The sequence below is a fragment of the Bactrocera oleae genome, chromosome 3, assembly GCF_042242935.1.
Source record: "Bactrocera oleae isolate idBacOlea1 chromosome 3, idBacOlea1, whole genome shotgun sequence".
Classification (NCBI taxonomy): Eukaryota; Metazoa; Arthropoda; class Insecta; order Diptera; family Tephritidae; genus Bactrocera; species Bactrocera oleae.
This window is the reverse complement of record NC_091537.1, coordinates 64,127,105-64,143,308: the sequence shown is the minus strand read 5'-3', so window position 1 is coordinate 64,143,308 and position 16,204 is coordinate 64,127,105. Positions and strand designations below refer to the sequence as shown.

General features: G+C 35.4%; 1 long non-coding RNA gene across 1 annotated transcript in view; it reads left to right on the top strand.

Moving 5' to 3' along the window:
* The first annotated feature begins 8,182 nt into the window (after positions 1–8,182).
* LOC118682519 (uncharacterized) overlaps positions 8,183–16,204 on the top strand; it is a 42,867-nt gene continuing 34,845 nt past the window's right edge. The window contains exons 1-2 of the long non-coding RNA XR_011395425.1: positions 8,183–8,272; positions 8,333–8,416. This is a non-coding gene — a long non-coding RNA (uncharacterized lncRNA). The remainder of the gene's footprint in view (positions 8,273–8,332; positions 8,417–16,204) is intronic.

The window sequence follows — 16,204 nt, the reverse complement described above, 5'->3', positions numbered from 1 at the left end:
CTTATATAGTAGATTGTTAACTAAACTTCGCTACTCGAACATTTTGGCAACTACGAATTTACTATCTAGTTGGTTCTAGCAGGTTATCGTCGATTCTGATTTGTTCTGGCATTCGTGGTCACCACACTGCCCTCCACCTAAGTCGAATCGTCCCGATTAGACATATTTGCGGTACCAAACTCTGCAAGCCGTTCCAGATGAACTACCTTCATTTTATTCCTTGGTCATTCAATGGTCTGTATGAGATACACTACATCGTTGAGTCGTTCAATAACCTGGTATGGTCCTTCCCAATTGCACTGTAATTTTGGAGACAACTTTTTCTTTCGTTGTGGGTTATATACTCGTAACAATACCCAATCGCCTTCAATAAAACCCTCAGAGTTCATTGCCTTGCCGTATTTTTCTTTCATTTTATCGCTCATAATTTTGGTGGTGTTGAGACACCATAGCATGTATATCCCTCATTTCCTCTTCTAGGATGCTGTTGAATTTCTTTGCATTCCTTCCTTCGTTGGTGTTAATTCCAAATTTTAAATCAATCGGTAGTCGAATTTTCTTCCAAAGTTTGATTGAATCTTTCTACCATGCCATCGGACTTTGGATTTAGTGCAGTTGTACGCGTTTTCCGGATACCCAGTTTCTGCATATCTCCTGAATTAGAGCTGATTCAAAATTTCTCCTTTGATCAGAATGTAATTATATTGGAACACTATATCTCGATACCCAATTATTGATGAATACATCCGCTACTGTTCCTGCCTGTTGGTTAGGAATTGCGTATACCTCTGGCTATTTGCTGAAAAGTCCATGACTACCAAAACATATTTGTTTCCTAATTTACTGATAGGAAATGGACCAGCTACATCCATGGCAATTCGCTCAAACGGCACACCTGAATTGTACTGCTTCATCTGACCATGACTTCTGGACCTCGGCACTTAAGCAGGAATTCACTCGAAACAATTGGCGATCCCCTCCCAATAAAATATTCGTTTTAATTTCTCTGATACCCATGTGTCCTCCATTCGGACTTGTGTGCAGCTCGTTTAGAACTACGGGAATTCTTAAATTCAGAGCAATCATCAGAGCTCGGGAACTGCAAACTATTCCATTGTGCCCAATAAGCCTTTGCGACTGGGCTGTCTGCAGCTATTTATTTTTCAAATCTTGATCTTCTTGCTGACGGACGGCGGGACATGGCATCAGCATTTCCATGATTACTACCTTTGCGATGTTCTATAGAGAAGTCGTAACTTTGGAGTCTCTTAATCCACCGTGCCAACTGTCCTTCTGGGTTCCTGAATTGTAGAAGCCATTTCAATGCTGTTGATCTGTTCTCACCTGAAATCGCTGGCCGTAAAAGTACTTATGAAAATGTTTGATGCACTTCACCAACGCCAGTAATTCCCTCCGCATAACAAAATAATCTCTCTCTGGCTTGCTTATGGTCTGGCTATAATACGCAACCACTTTCTCATACCCATCAATGACTTGTGATAGAACGCCTCCTACTGCAAATCCACTAGCATCCGTATCCAAAATAAACGCTGATCCTGGGACCGGATATGCTAATATTGGTGCAGTACTTAACCGTTTCTTCAGAGTTTTAAAAGCCACTTCCTGTTCTTTATTCCATTCAAAAACTCTGTTCTTTTTCGTGAGTTCATGGAGGCTACTAGCTACGCTGGCAAAATTTGGAACGAATCGTCTATAATAAGTACAAAGTCAAAGGAAACTAAGCAATTTATGTACATTTTTAGGAGAGGGCCAATCTTTTACTGCCTCTATCTTTTCATTAGCTGGGCAAATACCCTCTGTTGTCACTTTTTGTCCTAAGTAGCTTACTTCTTTTCTAAAAAGGGAACACTGCTTTAGACCAGCGCTAGGTCTTCCAGTGTAATCATTTTAATACTTGGTTGCTTAAGTCTCTCGAAGGTAGCTGGAGCGTTACATAATCTAAAAGACATTACGGTAAATAGCCATAAACCATCTTCAACGCTGAAAGCCGTCTTTTCTTTGTCTTCTTCGTTTACCTCCACTTGCCAATAACGACTTTTTACATCAATGTGTCACACCTTTGGTTCTTCCTGGTTTGGCTTCGTCTTTATCAAATATGGATGAGTATCTGAGAAGAAGTTGTTTAGCCATATCTTGATACTTTGCTTCTAGTTCCTCGATCCATGCGTTAATTTTGCTCGTTATGTCGTTTTTGTCCATTGAATCTTCCTCAAGACCTATTTCGCAATTTATCACGGCTTCAATCTCTTGACAGAACCCTAATAAAGCTCCTTTGGAGGGTTTGATTGATAACTTGCACTCATTAAGTACTCTTACTGGAACACGTTTATCTTGTCTTGTCATTGCCAGGGTTTTGCCTATAAGTAAGTTTAGTGTAGATTATTTTGGGGCCTCAACAATACACCACTTGTTTGGCCCATGTCTCCATTTATTTCTGTCCAAATAACTGCTTCAGATTTTGGTGAAAGAACAGATTTCTCTGTTGTCAGCACTCGTCTAACGTTGTACTTATTATCGTACCCGAACATAAGTGGCACTTCCATATTTGTATAGGTCATAATCCTATTCTTCATGTCGATTTTGATTCCTTGATTCGCTAGAAAATCTACTCCAATTATGACTTCGTCTGCCACTATAAAATTGTGTAACGGCATTGCTTTTCCAATTACGATTTCGCACGTTACTTTTCCGCGAACTTGATTATCTTCTCCAGTTCACCGGTATCACTTCTTTATCAACCAGATCAGATTGAATTATGGAATGTGATCCACTAACGGTAACGTTACTCGTATTCCTGCTTATTTGTGAAATGGAGATTACAGGGCATTTGCTTGCTGCCCTGCCCTTCTCGGCTGGCTCGCTTTAGTTTAACGACTGGTTGATCACTTAGTTGATCTTCCTCAGCTTTGCGTTTACGTCCAACTGGATTGGACTGGTTACAGTTGCGTGCAATATAGCCACTTTTTCCGCAGCTGAAACATTTAACCACACCATCATTTTTCTTACGCACTTCTGTAGATTTTTCTAAAGCTTTCTGCATGTTGTCTATTTTTTCAAGTAATTGGTTCACCCAAGTGTGTTCTTCTATTTCTACTTTATGAGCTTTAAATGCTTGATTGCAAAGCAGAGATGCAGTTTCCTGTGTCAGAGCATACGAAACGGTTTCCGCAAACGTCAATTTCGGACATGCTAACACAGCGAAGCGTGTAGTGTTCTCTCGTATTCCATAGCCGAAGGTCTGAATTTTTGTCTCCTCGATGTATTCCACGGGCTTATGTGAATTAGCTAAGTAAACTAACCTCTCAATCTCTGTAGAAAACTCCTGCAGAGACTCATTGGCTTTCTGGCGGCGCAACATGATTTGGAAGATCTGCTTCCTGTGCAACTACCATACCGTCTTTCTAATGCACCCATCAACGCTTCATAACTATTCGCCTCACAGTTTGGAATGGTATGTAATATCTCCGCTGCGGATCCTTTTAATGCAACGAACAATGCAGATACTTTATCTTCAGCGTTCCAATTATTTGAAGATGCCGTCTTTTTGAATTGAAGCTTAAAAACATGGAACGGAACAGTGACGATCTTTTAATTCATCCACTTTAGTTTTAATTTTATCCTGCTCTTTCGAAATCTGTGAGGACACTTCTGCTATTTGTGAGGTCACCTGTGCTGATATACGTGCATCTCGCGCTATGAAATGCTCTTCGAAATGTGTTGACAACTGCGTTTCTAACGAGGAGAATTGGGATTGTTGGGCCAACATTTGTGATGACACCTCTGCTATTGGTTGGGTTATACGTGCATCCTGCTCTTTAAATTGTGTCAATATTTGCCTTGACACCTCTGTTGATATCTGCATTGCCATCTGGGACATACGTGCATCCTGCTCTTTCCCCATCTGCGATATTGCAGCAAAAATCATGTTTATATCCACCATATTTGACGAGCACTAAGCCTCTTCTTCTCTATTTCTCAACATTAATGTTTTCCGTCTCCATGGCCTCTCTCAACCGTGATTATAATTCAGTTTTTAATCCATTTGTCGCCAAACCACAATGCTTCAGCTCCTTTTTCAGTTGTGGAATCTTCAGATCGGTAAACTTGGCCATTTTCAAATAATTATCTCCTTGGGAATTTATTTGACAATCCCACTTCTGACACCAATTGTAACGGATTTCTCGATAAATCGTCTAGCTTGTAACTCACTCTTTAGTTCGATGACTGGATTGTTAAATAAATGTCCCAATTTAATGCTATACACTTATCTTTATTTCTAATTCCAACAACTTAACACTTATTGCTCGCTATTCGAGTTTACAACTTATTGCTTATAGCTTAATTGCTCTTTACACGGCAACACTGCTGCACAATCCGGCAGCCCTTATATAGTAGATTCAGAGAACGTAAAATATAGAGAAGGTCCAACTACGGGCCAGCGTGAGAATTGTCAAAACCTAACAAAATGCGATGAGAGTGTTTCACCACAGTCGGCTCGGAAGGAGAAATTTTAACACTGGCGAGTGAACAGAGCTGAGCATTGAATAAAAATTATGCTCAGGACTTGCGTTGATTTTACAGCCGCATGTTACTCTTTTGGTTTATATTTTTATATGCTTATATGCAATCTTATTTATTGATATGAATATCATTTTGCGAATTTTTATGAAAACATGCAAAACTGATAACATTCTAATTAAATTATGTAATTTTAAAAATACTATATGTATATAGTCAATTTGGGAATTTAATGATTTTATTTAGTTTTTACATAATATATGTACTATCTTAATACAGATTAAATTTATTACAATATATGTATATGTACATATGTACATCTTTTATCATATTAATCTTATATATAATCATATGTATATCTGCACAAGCACATTTGAATGTGCGGATTCAGAAAATCAAATCATAATTTTATCATATATCAACACAATATATGTGTGCGCATTGATTTATATGTACACACATATACATTTGATAATATGAAATGCTTTCATATAAGTACATATGTATGTATATGTATCTGCTATGTTTTACTATATACATACATACATAAGTATATAACATACTAACATAATATCTTAAATCATTTATCAGTAATAACATTTGCGCGAGTTAACGACATAGCCGCACACCGCATACATATGTACATACATACAAACATACACATGTACATACACACATACGTATCATAAATACTTATATATAAGTGACATAACACTTATTAGACATAAATACATAAAACCAAAATAAGCATATGTAAACATATCTATCAGCTAACACACTTGAAATGTACAACACACATTGTAAAATATAAATATCAGAGATAAGAACATATAACAATAGAAATGCACTATCAATAACAACCTAAATATAACAATAGAAACGAATAGTTCTATCTGTTAGTAAACAGATAACTATCGATACAGCTCAATAGTATAAGTAGCACTAAGATTTATGTAAACTAGTTAGTCTAAAGATTATGAATAAAGAACACGCACTTCGGCGTAGTGAAAACATATTTCTTTTTTCTCATATCGTAAAAAACGATAATAACTCGCGCACTGCTCTATATGTACATACATACATATGTGCTTATGACATTGCTACACAAATAATGGATACACAAACCTACATTCATATATTCGTAAATATGTCACTCGCAAAAACTACAAACATTGTTCTACAAAAACAACAATCGTCACAAGTCAATATGTCAGCCAAATTTCTGATATTCCCTCTAGCAGGAAAAAGTTGCAACCACGCAAGCCCACAAAACATAGAAAAAATTGACAAAACTGGCAACAAAGCTTTTGTCGATTTAAAATATTTTACAATTTAAATTTACAATTTTAAAATATTTTTCCGTGTCTCACAAAAATCTGCGTCAATATATATGCATGCTCATATTATATATAAACATACATATGTACGATGATTTGTGGGCAAAGCTGTTAGAGCGGCAAGGGAAGCGGTGACAATCGGCGGCCGTTCGTTAATATTTTTTCGGCACAGCTCGGATTTTCTACCAACAACACAATGTTGTGACGCTTTGTCGTCGCGTCAGTCCTTCGACACAGTGACTCTTTGACAAGAAAACAAAAAACGTGAGCTTTGGCCATTGGTTGTCCGTGGCAACGGAGATTTCGCATGAAACAATGAGTGTATATATTTACATACATACATATGTTGCATATAGACAAATTAACAATTATAATGGGTACTTTCATATTTGTTTACATGCAAACATAATTATACATATATATGTGAATAAGAATATTTGGGACCGCTTCGTCTTTTCTTATCGGGTTATGTTAAGCAAGAGGTGTACAAAATCAAACCCAGAAATCTGACTGAACTGAAGCAGTCCCTTAAATAGATAATTGAGGCAATCCCGAATTAGGTGTCGCATATGCGTGGTTGAGTATGGAAGAATAATTAATTGTTTAAATAAAATAAAATTTTCTATACAATAAAAAAAATATATGTAATGCATTGACTAAAAAGAAATCTATGGCGGTTTAATTTTGTAGCACGATTCGTTAGCCACCCTGTATAGGCAGAATATCTTCAATCGTTTGCGCATTGTAAATATACGAATCTGTAAGCGTAAATTTCTTAGCATTGAAATTAGCATTATTTTTCTCAATTAACATTGAAAATGCTCAATTCTGCTATTTTTCAGTCCCCTGATGTTAATTGTAGCCATTTGGTGAAACACGCTCATCGTTTTCAGTACCCCTTCCAAATGTGGTGAAACACGCTCATCTTTTTCAGTTCCCCTGCGAAACGTGAAATATTTTGATAATGGCCGCACTGTGAACCTTCTCTATGATATACGTTCTCTGGTAGATTGTTAACTAAACTTCGCTACTCGAACATTCTGGCAACATGAATTTCGGTATATAGTTGGTTCTAGCAGGTTATCGTCGATTTTAACACCATGGTATAAGGGAGTAGCGAAAGTCCCATTCACAGTAGTTTCGCCACCTCTGAGGCGTACGTTCACAATAAAACCAACATGGTGGCCATGGTGAGTTAGGTTGGCGAGGGGTTAAAACGGGTTGCGCTTATCAGAAAACGCCTAAATAATTATTTATAAATATTTGAAATTTTGGTTATTAATTGATGTTTAATGATAACAATATATGATATTATACAATGTTGATATAGGTAAATATGCGGCATATTTTTAAGCATTTTAAATAACTTATTAATGAACAAACTGAAAATTCAATTTAACTATGAGTGAACGGGAAGAAATAACTATTGTAACAGAATTTGATATTATAAAAAATAAGAATTTATATAATCAAAAAAGCAAAACTTATCATTGTCATACAAGTGATAATAATTCATTTAAACAATAAAGCAAAATTTATCATTGTATTTATATTAAGAAATAGTTACTGTGCCGATGTTTTCTCAAATTTAAGTATAGATTTATTTAATCATAAATTTTATTTACGTTTTATATATCAGCAATTAACGGTGGATATATGTACAATAGTTTATTACAACTTTTGACATACAAATTTACCATATTATTATATAGTTCTTAGTTTAGTTTTTAAATATATAGACTTCTAAAATAAATTATTTTTTGAAGTTGCAATATCTTTATAGTATAAAATACGGTAGGCATATCAGGTAGCTGTCTCTGTATTTCAGCATGTATCGATTATAATATGTACAATATTTTACCTATAACCCTTTACATAAATAAATTACCATATTGTTATATAGTTCTAAGTTTAGTTTTTAAATATATAGACTCCTAAAATAAATTATTTTTTGAAGTTGCAATATCTTTATAGTATAAAATACGGTAGGCATATCAGGTAGCTGTCTCTGTATTTCAGCATGTAGCGATTATAATATGTACAATATTTTACCTATAACTCTTTACATAAATAAATTACCATGTTGTTATATAGTTCTAAGTTTAGTTTTTAAATATATAGACTCCTAAAATAAATTATTTGTTGAAGTTGCAATATCTTTATAGTATAAAACATGGTATAAGGGTATAAAATACGGTAGATATATTTCTTTTTTAAAAAGTAATTTAAAATTAGCTTGCGCAACACTGTTACGAATTGCTCAATAGCAATACTGGCATTTGAATTTATTAACAACTTTTAGTCAACCGGACGGACAAGTTTTTCGAAGGGTAAATTGTCTTTTTTTAAATGTTTTTAATATAATTATTTTATGGTTTTTTCATAGAAACAAACAAGTTAGTATTATTTTCTATAATTCAAATTAAAAGAAAATACTAATGGGAACTTTTTTACAGAAGCAATATGCCACGAAAGTGCATCAGAAGCTGCAAAGGCTCGTTACGTCTTTATAAATTTCCGGGAGTGCGGGAAATGCCCAGGTGAGTAAAGTATTTCATTTTATATGTTTATTTAATATATACTAGTTTTTACCGGTTGCGTGGTCTCGGTGTGAAAGCGTAACAAACATACTTACATTCACATTTATAATATTATATAATATTATAATTTTAGTATGGAACTATGGATATGGATATGTATATTTCAATCCCCGTATTCCGGGTTTATAATAAATAATGTAAAAGTGTTTAAGTGGAAAATAGGAAATTTTCGATTTGAATTAAAAAGTTATTGCTCATGTCTCAGAATTTACGATAACTTATTACCTATGCTAATTTTAATGAAATGCTTCTATTTTGTGACTCAATAATTAATTTTTGACCATATTTCTTCATTTAATACATTTTTCAAAGTTTTTGACATTAATTTCTATTCACATTTTAAGTTCAAATATTACATTCAAATATAACATACATAAGTATATGTATATATATTATATGAAATTTTTGGTATGATCAAATTTCAAAATTGCACACTAGGTGTGCGCTTAATTAAATTCGAAAAAAATAAATTTAAAATACACACTATGAGCGATAAATATAATATAAAATTGCAGTAATGGCCAAATATTAATTAATATATTGTAATTGTGTATATTTGTTTTCATAACTTTTCTCCAGAAATGTACCGACATACGGTGGGATTGTCTCTTAATTGCATCCTCTGTGGATTTACTTGTACAATCAGTACCCGTATGTATATTTTTTTATTAATAAATATAGGTGGAAAAATGCTGGATACGATAATAATGTGTTTGCGGTATTTAATTTTTTTCGAACAGTTGGAATCGCTTGGTATTTGAGCGGTGATTTATTTTATTTTTTTTCTTTTACAAATAATTTTTTACTTTTAATATCTTACATTTTTATGTTAACAATTACCATATTAATTTTTCTATTTATTTAAATAATTTTTTTATGTAATAACATATTTGTTATTTTTTTTTACTTTTTAGCCGGATGAAAATCGTACCTCCAGAATTGCTTTAAGTGTTTTAATACTAATGGTTCAAGGCATAGGTGGGGAGCCTTGGTCTCAACCGTTAGCATATTTTTTTTGTGCATAAATCTTGCAAAGGAGATGGTTTGAAACAATATGTTTTTGAAGTTGTGTCCCAACTTCAGGGGATAGGTCTTCACCCCTGCCACCTGTAATAGCTCGCCAGATATTACCATCGCTAGCGGTGGTCTGATAAATAGTATAACCTGGCGACCTATGCTAACTCTCGCATCAGACCATCTGCCCATAATTATCTCGATCGAGAAACCTCCTGACTTTATTTCTGTGGACAACCGCACTTATGTTAACTTTAACAAAGTTAACTGGGTCGGCTTCACAGAATTTACTGAGAGCACCTTCAACGCACTATCTATTCCTACGGACGTCATCGTTGGCGAGCGTCAATTCCGCAAGGTGATCGTTGCTGCTACTGCTCGCTTCATACCGGCTGGAACTCCGCCCTAATTTCCCAGCCGAAGCAGCTGTATTAGCAAACGAGCGCGACACCTCACGCCATGCCGATCCCTGTGATCCCCGAATAAGGGATCTCAATTTGGAGATTCGGCAAATCGTAAATCATCATAAGCGGACAAAATGGATAGAGCACCTTAAGTCGTGCAACCTCTCCACCGGTGTGAGTAAGCTTTGGACTACTGTCAAGGCCCTGTCAAATCCGAGAAGACATGACGATCGGGTTGAAATTCAATTCGATGGTCATGCCTCCTCGGACCCGAAGAAGTGCGCGAGCTATTTCAGCCGACAATTTACACTGCACCCTTCGACTGACAAGGCCAAACGACGTGTTACCCGACGGCTGCGCAAACTGCCAAAAGACTGCGCACCACTTACTTTCACCGATGGGGAGGTTCAAAGTGTCATCAAAAAGGCGAAATCGTCTAAATCCATTGGCCCTGACGGAATAAGCATGCTGATGCTAAAACACCTAGGCCCAACGGGAGTAAATTATCTCACCAAGGTTCTCAACCTGTCGATATCCACTCTTCAAATACCCGATGTGTGGAAAGTCGGAAGAGTGGTCCCACTACTGAAACCTGGGAAACCCGCAAACAAAGTGGAGTCTTATCGCCCGATAACTCTCCTTTCCCCAGTAGTGAAGACACTTGAGGCCTTGTTATTCCCGTCATTCACTCACCACCTGGGCCTAGCAGATCATCAGCATGGCTGGATCTAAACATTTCAGTCGATGGTACCAAAATTCCGACTGTAAACAACCCTAAAATTTTAAGCGTTATACTAGACAGTCTTTGCTTCTTCACTTCTCACACGACCGCGATAACTGCTAAAGTACAGAGCCGCAACAAAATCCTCAAGTCGCTTGCCGGCAGCTCTTGGGGAAAAGACAAAGAAACGTTGTTGGCAACATACAAGGCAATCGGCCGGCCGGTCCTAAATTACGCAGCCCCAATATGGTCGTCTGGATGCAGTGACACGCAGAAGAAGCTTCAGACCTGTCAGAACACTGCACTCCGAACTATCACGGGATGCCTCTTGATGTCTCCAATCAAACACCTACATAGTGAGGCCCGTATGCTTCCGGTTAAGGAACACAACGAACTCCTCTCCAAGCAGTTTCTACTGGGGTGTTTTCGTAGAAACCACCCCTGTAGTCGCCTGACTGTAGCGGAGCCGCCTCGTAGGAACATCAAGAGGTCTTTCCTTGACTACATCGATGACATTAGACAGTACGCCGACCGGACTTCGGACGCAACGAACTTCATACAGGCACTGACCGCCATTCACAGTGGAGCCATCAACACCTTCACCGACTCCCTCTCAGTGAATGGCGTACTAGGAGTCAAACCACCTCGCGCAACTTCGTTCTGGATACTGTAGCATGTTAAACACCTACTTATCCAGAACCGACCCCGACATACCAAATATATGTATGTCCTGCATGCAATGAGTCTCCGCATGACACTAACCACTTCTTTGCATGCTGAACGAACACCACTCATCTAACACCCATTTCCCTATGGTCTGACCCCGTCGAAACAGCTCGTTTCCTGGGCCTCCCGTTAGATGACCTCGACGACAACGAATCTGGAATTTATCACCCAAACGGGGACTAGGTAACCGTTACAACAACAACTACAACAATATATTAGTACAAGAAATCTTTGTCAAGACAAACTTGAACATTATTTCGGACAGATTCGTAGGGGGGGCGGAAATAACGTAAGAACTACTCCGTACATGTTCTCATGTCTTTTCCCAAAGTCCTGGGGCCTTAGGACCGTTAATTATGTGACTAAGAGCAACTGCAAACCTTTGCCTAGGGAAGAATGGGAATCTTCAAGTACTAGCGCCCTTCAAAGCGTTTGCAATGACGCTTTGATTAATGATATTTCTTGGCAAACCTTTCAAAGTTTGCCAAGGCCGCCCTTAGAAGCACTTCCAAATATTGAAATCACGGAAATTGATTTAAATTAAAGCTTTTTCTTGAAGCAAAATTCGTTCGTTTATTTTTGCGGCTATATGTATTCAAAGTTTTTAAAACTTCATAATTGTATGAGTCCTATCCCTCGCCTTGAAGATGAAACTGATTCTCGTTTTCTTTTTTCAATGGAAAAAGAATATAACGACTGCAGTCTGGTAAAACCCCCTTCAGACTTTATAAACTTCCTCGAAAAATTAGAGGAAATATTTTGCAGCAATTTTGATTCTTGCTGTCATTTACGAGGGTTTTCCCAATTTTTATTTGAAAAAATGCAACACATCGAGCCGTTTTATTGCTGTGAGAATTCTCAGCCAGACGTTCTTATATCCCTTTTTATTAGAATAAGAACGTACTTTTCTATTAAAATTTTTAATAAACAGACAAGCACACCTGCTTTCAAGCATGTGAAATTTTTATGTGTTGCACACATGTAAAATTTGTCTGAAGTCCTTTGTCCGGGTGTCTATCTGAAAAAAATCTTCATTTGTTGTCCTGACTACAACGTGATAGAAATTTTCACATTTTAAAGTGCTCAATTAATTATTAAGATAGGAATGCACATATATTCTTGTTATTAGGCACATTTCGCACTTTTTATTGATAGGTCCTACCCCACCCCACCATGCATCATTTTAAATTTTCTCAGGGTTTTTGTTAGATCTCCACTGTTGGCAATGCATGCATATAAAATGTATTTATATATTTATTGTAAAATGAACTTTTTGAATGTTTTTGTTTTTTTATTATTAATAATTTTGTTATTTAGTTTTAAGGTATATGGGTGAAAGTAGGCCTCCTGGGGAACCGAACACCCAAAAAAATCGGTAACGCGCCATTTGCATACCTCATGGTGGTGTGGAAAATGCATTATAGATATAGGTAAATATATATATAATAAATATATATAGGATAGGAAATGTACTAAAATCCAACGAAATAAAATATATTATTTGGCACAGAAAAAATCATGTTTTTATTTAAACAAAGTATTTATATTAAGATTTTTTAATTGTTTCATTGAATGCAAATAGAGGCGTTGCAAATGAAGAAATTGCCCATGATTCTAACTTTTGTTGGTGTTAAGCACTATAATATTGGCCACATATTAGCTTTGGAAACAATTAGATGGACACTAAAACATTTACTCTGATGAAAGCAATTTGATCGTAGGAGTATGATAATTTACATATAAACAATTTTGTATCATTTAAAACGTAATGTTTGTTTCACTTTTCAAATCATTGTCATACATAAATCAGTTCCTAAATTTAAATCACTCAATCGAATTTAAGTACGCAATCTAAAGAATCAGGATGTCTATTAATGAAATTATATCCTTCCAAAACGATATAAATATCATGCACATTGTGGGCGGGTTAAAATAGCTTTATTATTTACTACAGGTTTCCTCTGGAAAAAAAATAATTTTAGTTATTATGTATTATTCTGTTCACTATCACCTGAATATTTTAAATTCCTGTGTGAGCAGTTTTATCAAGAGCAATTAGCATTAAATATTCACTATTTTACGAAGTTTGTGTTGCAAATTTGCAGTTTCGTTGAATAAGCATTTTCTGCATCCCGTTATTTGACATAGTTGCTTAATTGCACCTTACATTTTTCTGTGGTGAATATTTATTAAGTTACCACAGTTAAAAAAAGGCATAAATATATATCGTAATTATTCTGAAATTTGCCAATAATAGCCGCTTTTTTAAGAACATATATTAAAATAAACTTATTTTATTTTGAAAACATATTAAAGTTTTACATATAATCAATATTTTTTGGACAACTTTTTGATAAATTAAAAGAAAATAGCAAGATGCAACCATTTTCCGGTTAAAAGTCGGCCATCTTGGCTATCAATAGAAACTCAATCCCTAGGCGGACTTGACGTTTCTCCATGGACCCCTCTCAGCTGTAGCATTGCTTACATCCATCAGCTGATTCTTTCTCTACTCCCCCTTTACGATGTTTAACACACCACGCCCACAAAACGCCATTAATCGAAAACTTATCAAGCCCCCCATGAAAATTTTTAAAAAGTGGGCGTGGTCTGGCCCCTATACATGTATATACTCACACCACGTCAGCTATGGCAACCAAATTTGCACAGGAAAAATCTTTTCGACACCTCCTCACAGATGTTCATATAACGGTTATATTGAAAACTACTGAAATTCCAAACCCCTAATAAATGCATTCGACAGGACATTAAATCTAATACCCGAGATAGATAGGTAGCTCCAAATTTTTCTCAAGTTGGTCCATCTGTCGTGAGAACACATGCAAAGTTACTAGTCATTCTGTCAATTAATTCTTTGTTAACAAGCCATTTAAAGTTGACATGTCAGAGTATATTTTTAATATGAAAAAATTTAATATCGCGCAGTGATTAGATTCTTTATTTTGAAAAGTTTAAAAGCAAAGAAAATTTATGAACCATTGTTAGAAATGTATAAGGAGTCCTCACCTTCAAAATGCACCGTTGAATTTTGGACTGGTAAATTTAAACGTGGTCGTACTAGGCTTGAAGACGATTAACGCGCAGGACGACCAAAAACCGCACCCACACCAGAAATCATTGAGCAAGTTCATAATATTGTTAGTGAAGATCCAAGTTTGACTAAGCGTGAAACTCCTAATGCCATAGGCATCTCAAATGAACGAGTTCTTCATATTTTACATGGAGAATTACATAAGAAAAAGGTGTTTAGAAAGTAAGTGCTGCACACGTTAACAATTCAACAAAAACTGGATCGAAAACAAATTTCTCAGCAAATTTTGAGCATTTTAAGCAGAAAAAAACCGATTCTTGCGTTTTACAAACGAGATTTTGTTGATTGATTATCTGTAGAAAGGTAAAACAATCAATTCTGAATATAATTGCAGCCTTTTGGCTCAGCTGGGTGAAAAAAATCGTGAGAAAATACCTGGTTTGCAGCACAAGATAATCATTTTTCATCAAGACAAATTTCAACTTCAATTCTTCGTATTCACCAGATATCGCGCACTACTATCTCTTCAGAAACCTGAAACAATTCTTTCGTGGAAAGCGTTTTTCATCGAATGAAGAAGCTATTACAGCCGTAGACGTATTTTGCAGAGCTTCCGGAAAGTCATTATAGGGATGGCATAAAATTATTGGAGGATCATTGGAATAAGTGTATTGAAGTTAAGGGAGATCATAGTGAATAAAAAATATATTCGTACCAAAAACAGTATTTTTTCATTTCGAGCGCAAAATCGGGGTAATGTTATATGGGTAGGCAATGTGATATACCCGCATATTTCACAAACTATACATATTTTAACATGAATTCTTTCCGAGTTTTTTACATACTTAGGTATGTTTATTTGGTAATTTTTTGGTATTTTCAAATATATTATTATGAGCAAATACGTTTTCTTGAAAAATCGAGTTTGGATAATGAAATATACTCAATGTTGTCGATTGTGATATAGTATATCATATTAAACACATAACATTTAACATTTAACTCTCTTTTAGTAAAAGTAACAATTCCTTTAGACTATGCCCAAGAAAGGGGAAATTCGCAAGTGTAATACAGAATATATGAAAAAGACTATCTAGGCTGTAAGAGGTGAAAAGATGGGGATACTTTTGGCAATCGAAACCAAGGATAAAATGATCCGAAACTCTTTGATTCGAGAGAGTGCTGTCAAAGTCCACATTTTTTATAACATTTGGCAGTACTGCCACTAAGGAAAGAAATAAGTTTTGAGACTTTTGTTTATATATTTCTTGGGTATTTTTTGGTTTTCATATAACAGAAAAATATACATATTTAATATTAGTTTTAACAAACTAGATATCCTAGATGCGGTCTAAATATATGTATGTTCATGTTTATTTTATTCACAAATGATTTTCAAAATTAACTTTATAAAATATTTTAATATATCAAAACACTTACAAGTTTTAAATAACCTAAACATGAACATTACCTATTTTTTATATACTTAATAAACAAATATTTTTTGATAATTTATTCGGAAGTTTAGATAACATTTGCTGGGAGTTATAACCAACATATGTATGTATATATGCTAAGCAAAACAATACTCTGCGACAAAATACCCGCCCTTTCTTAAAATCAAAACTATATGAAATCTCTTTAAATAAAGATTAGAAACATACGTAAAATCTGATCTCGCAAAAACCCACTGATTTCGCAATTTATTTCTGCGGGATTCTTAGTGGTAGTTCGTTGTTTTGCTTGTCATCTGTTCACTAGCTCATATACTTTCAGTGCTTCCAAGAAAAACCACTAGTTCAAGAACTCGC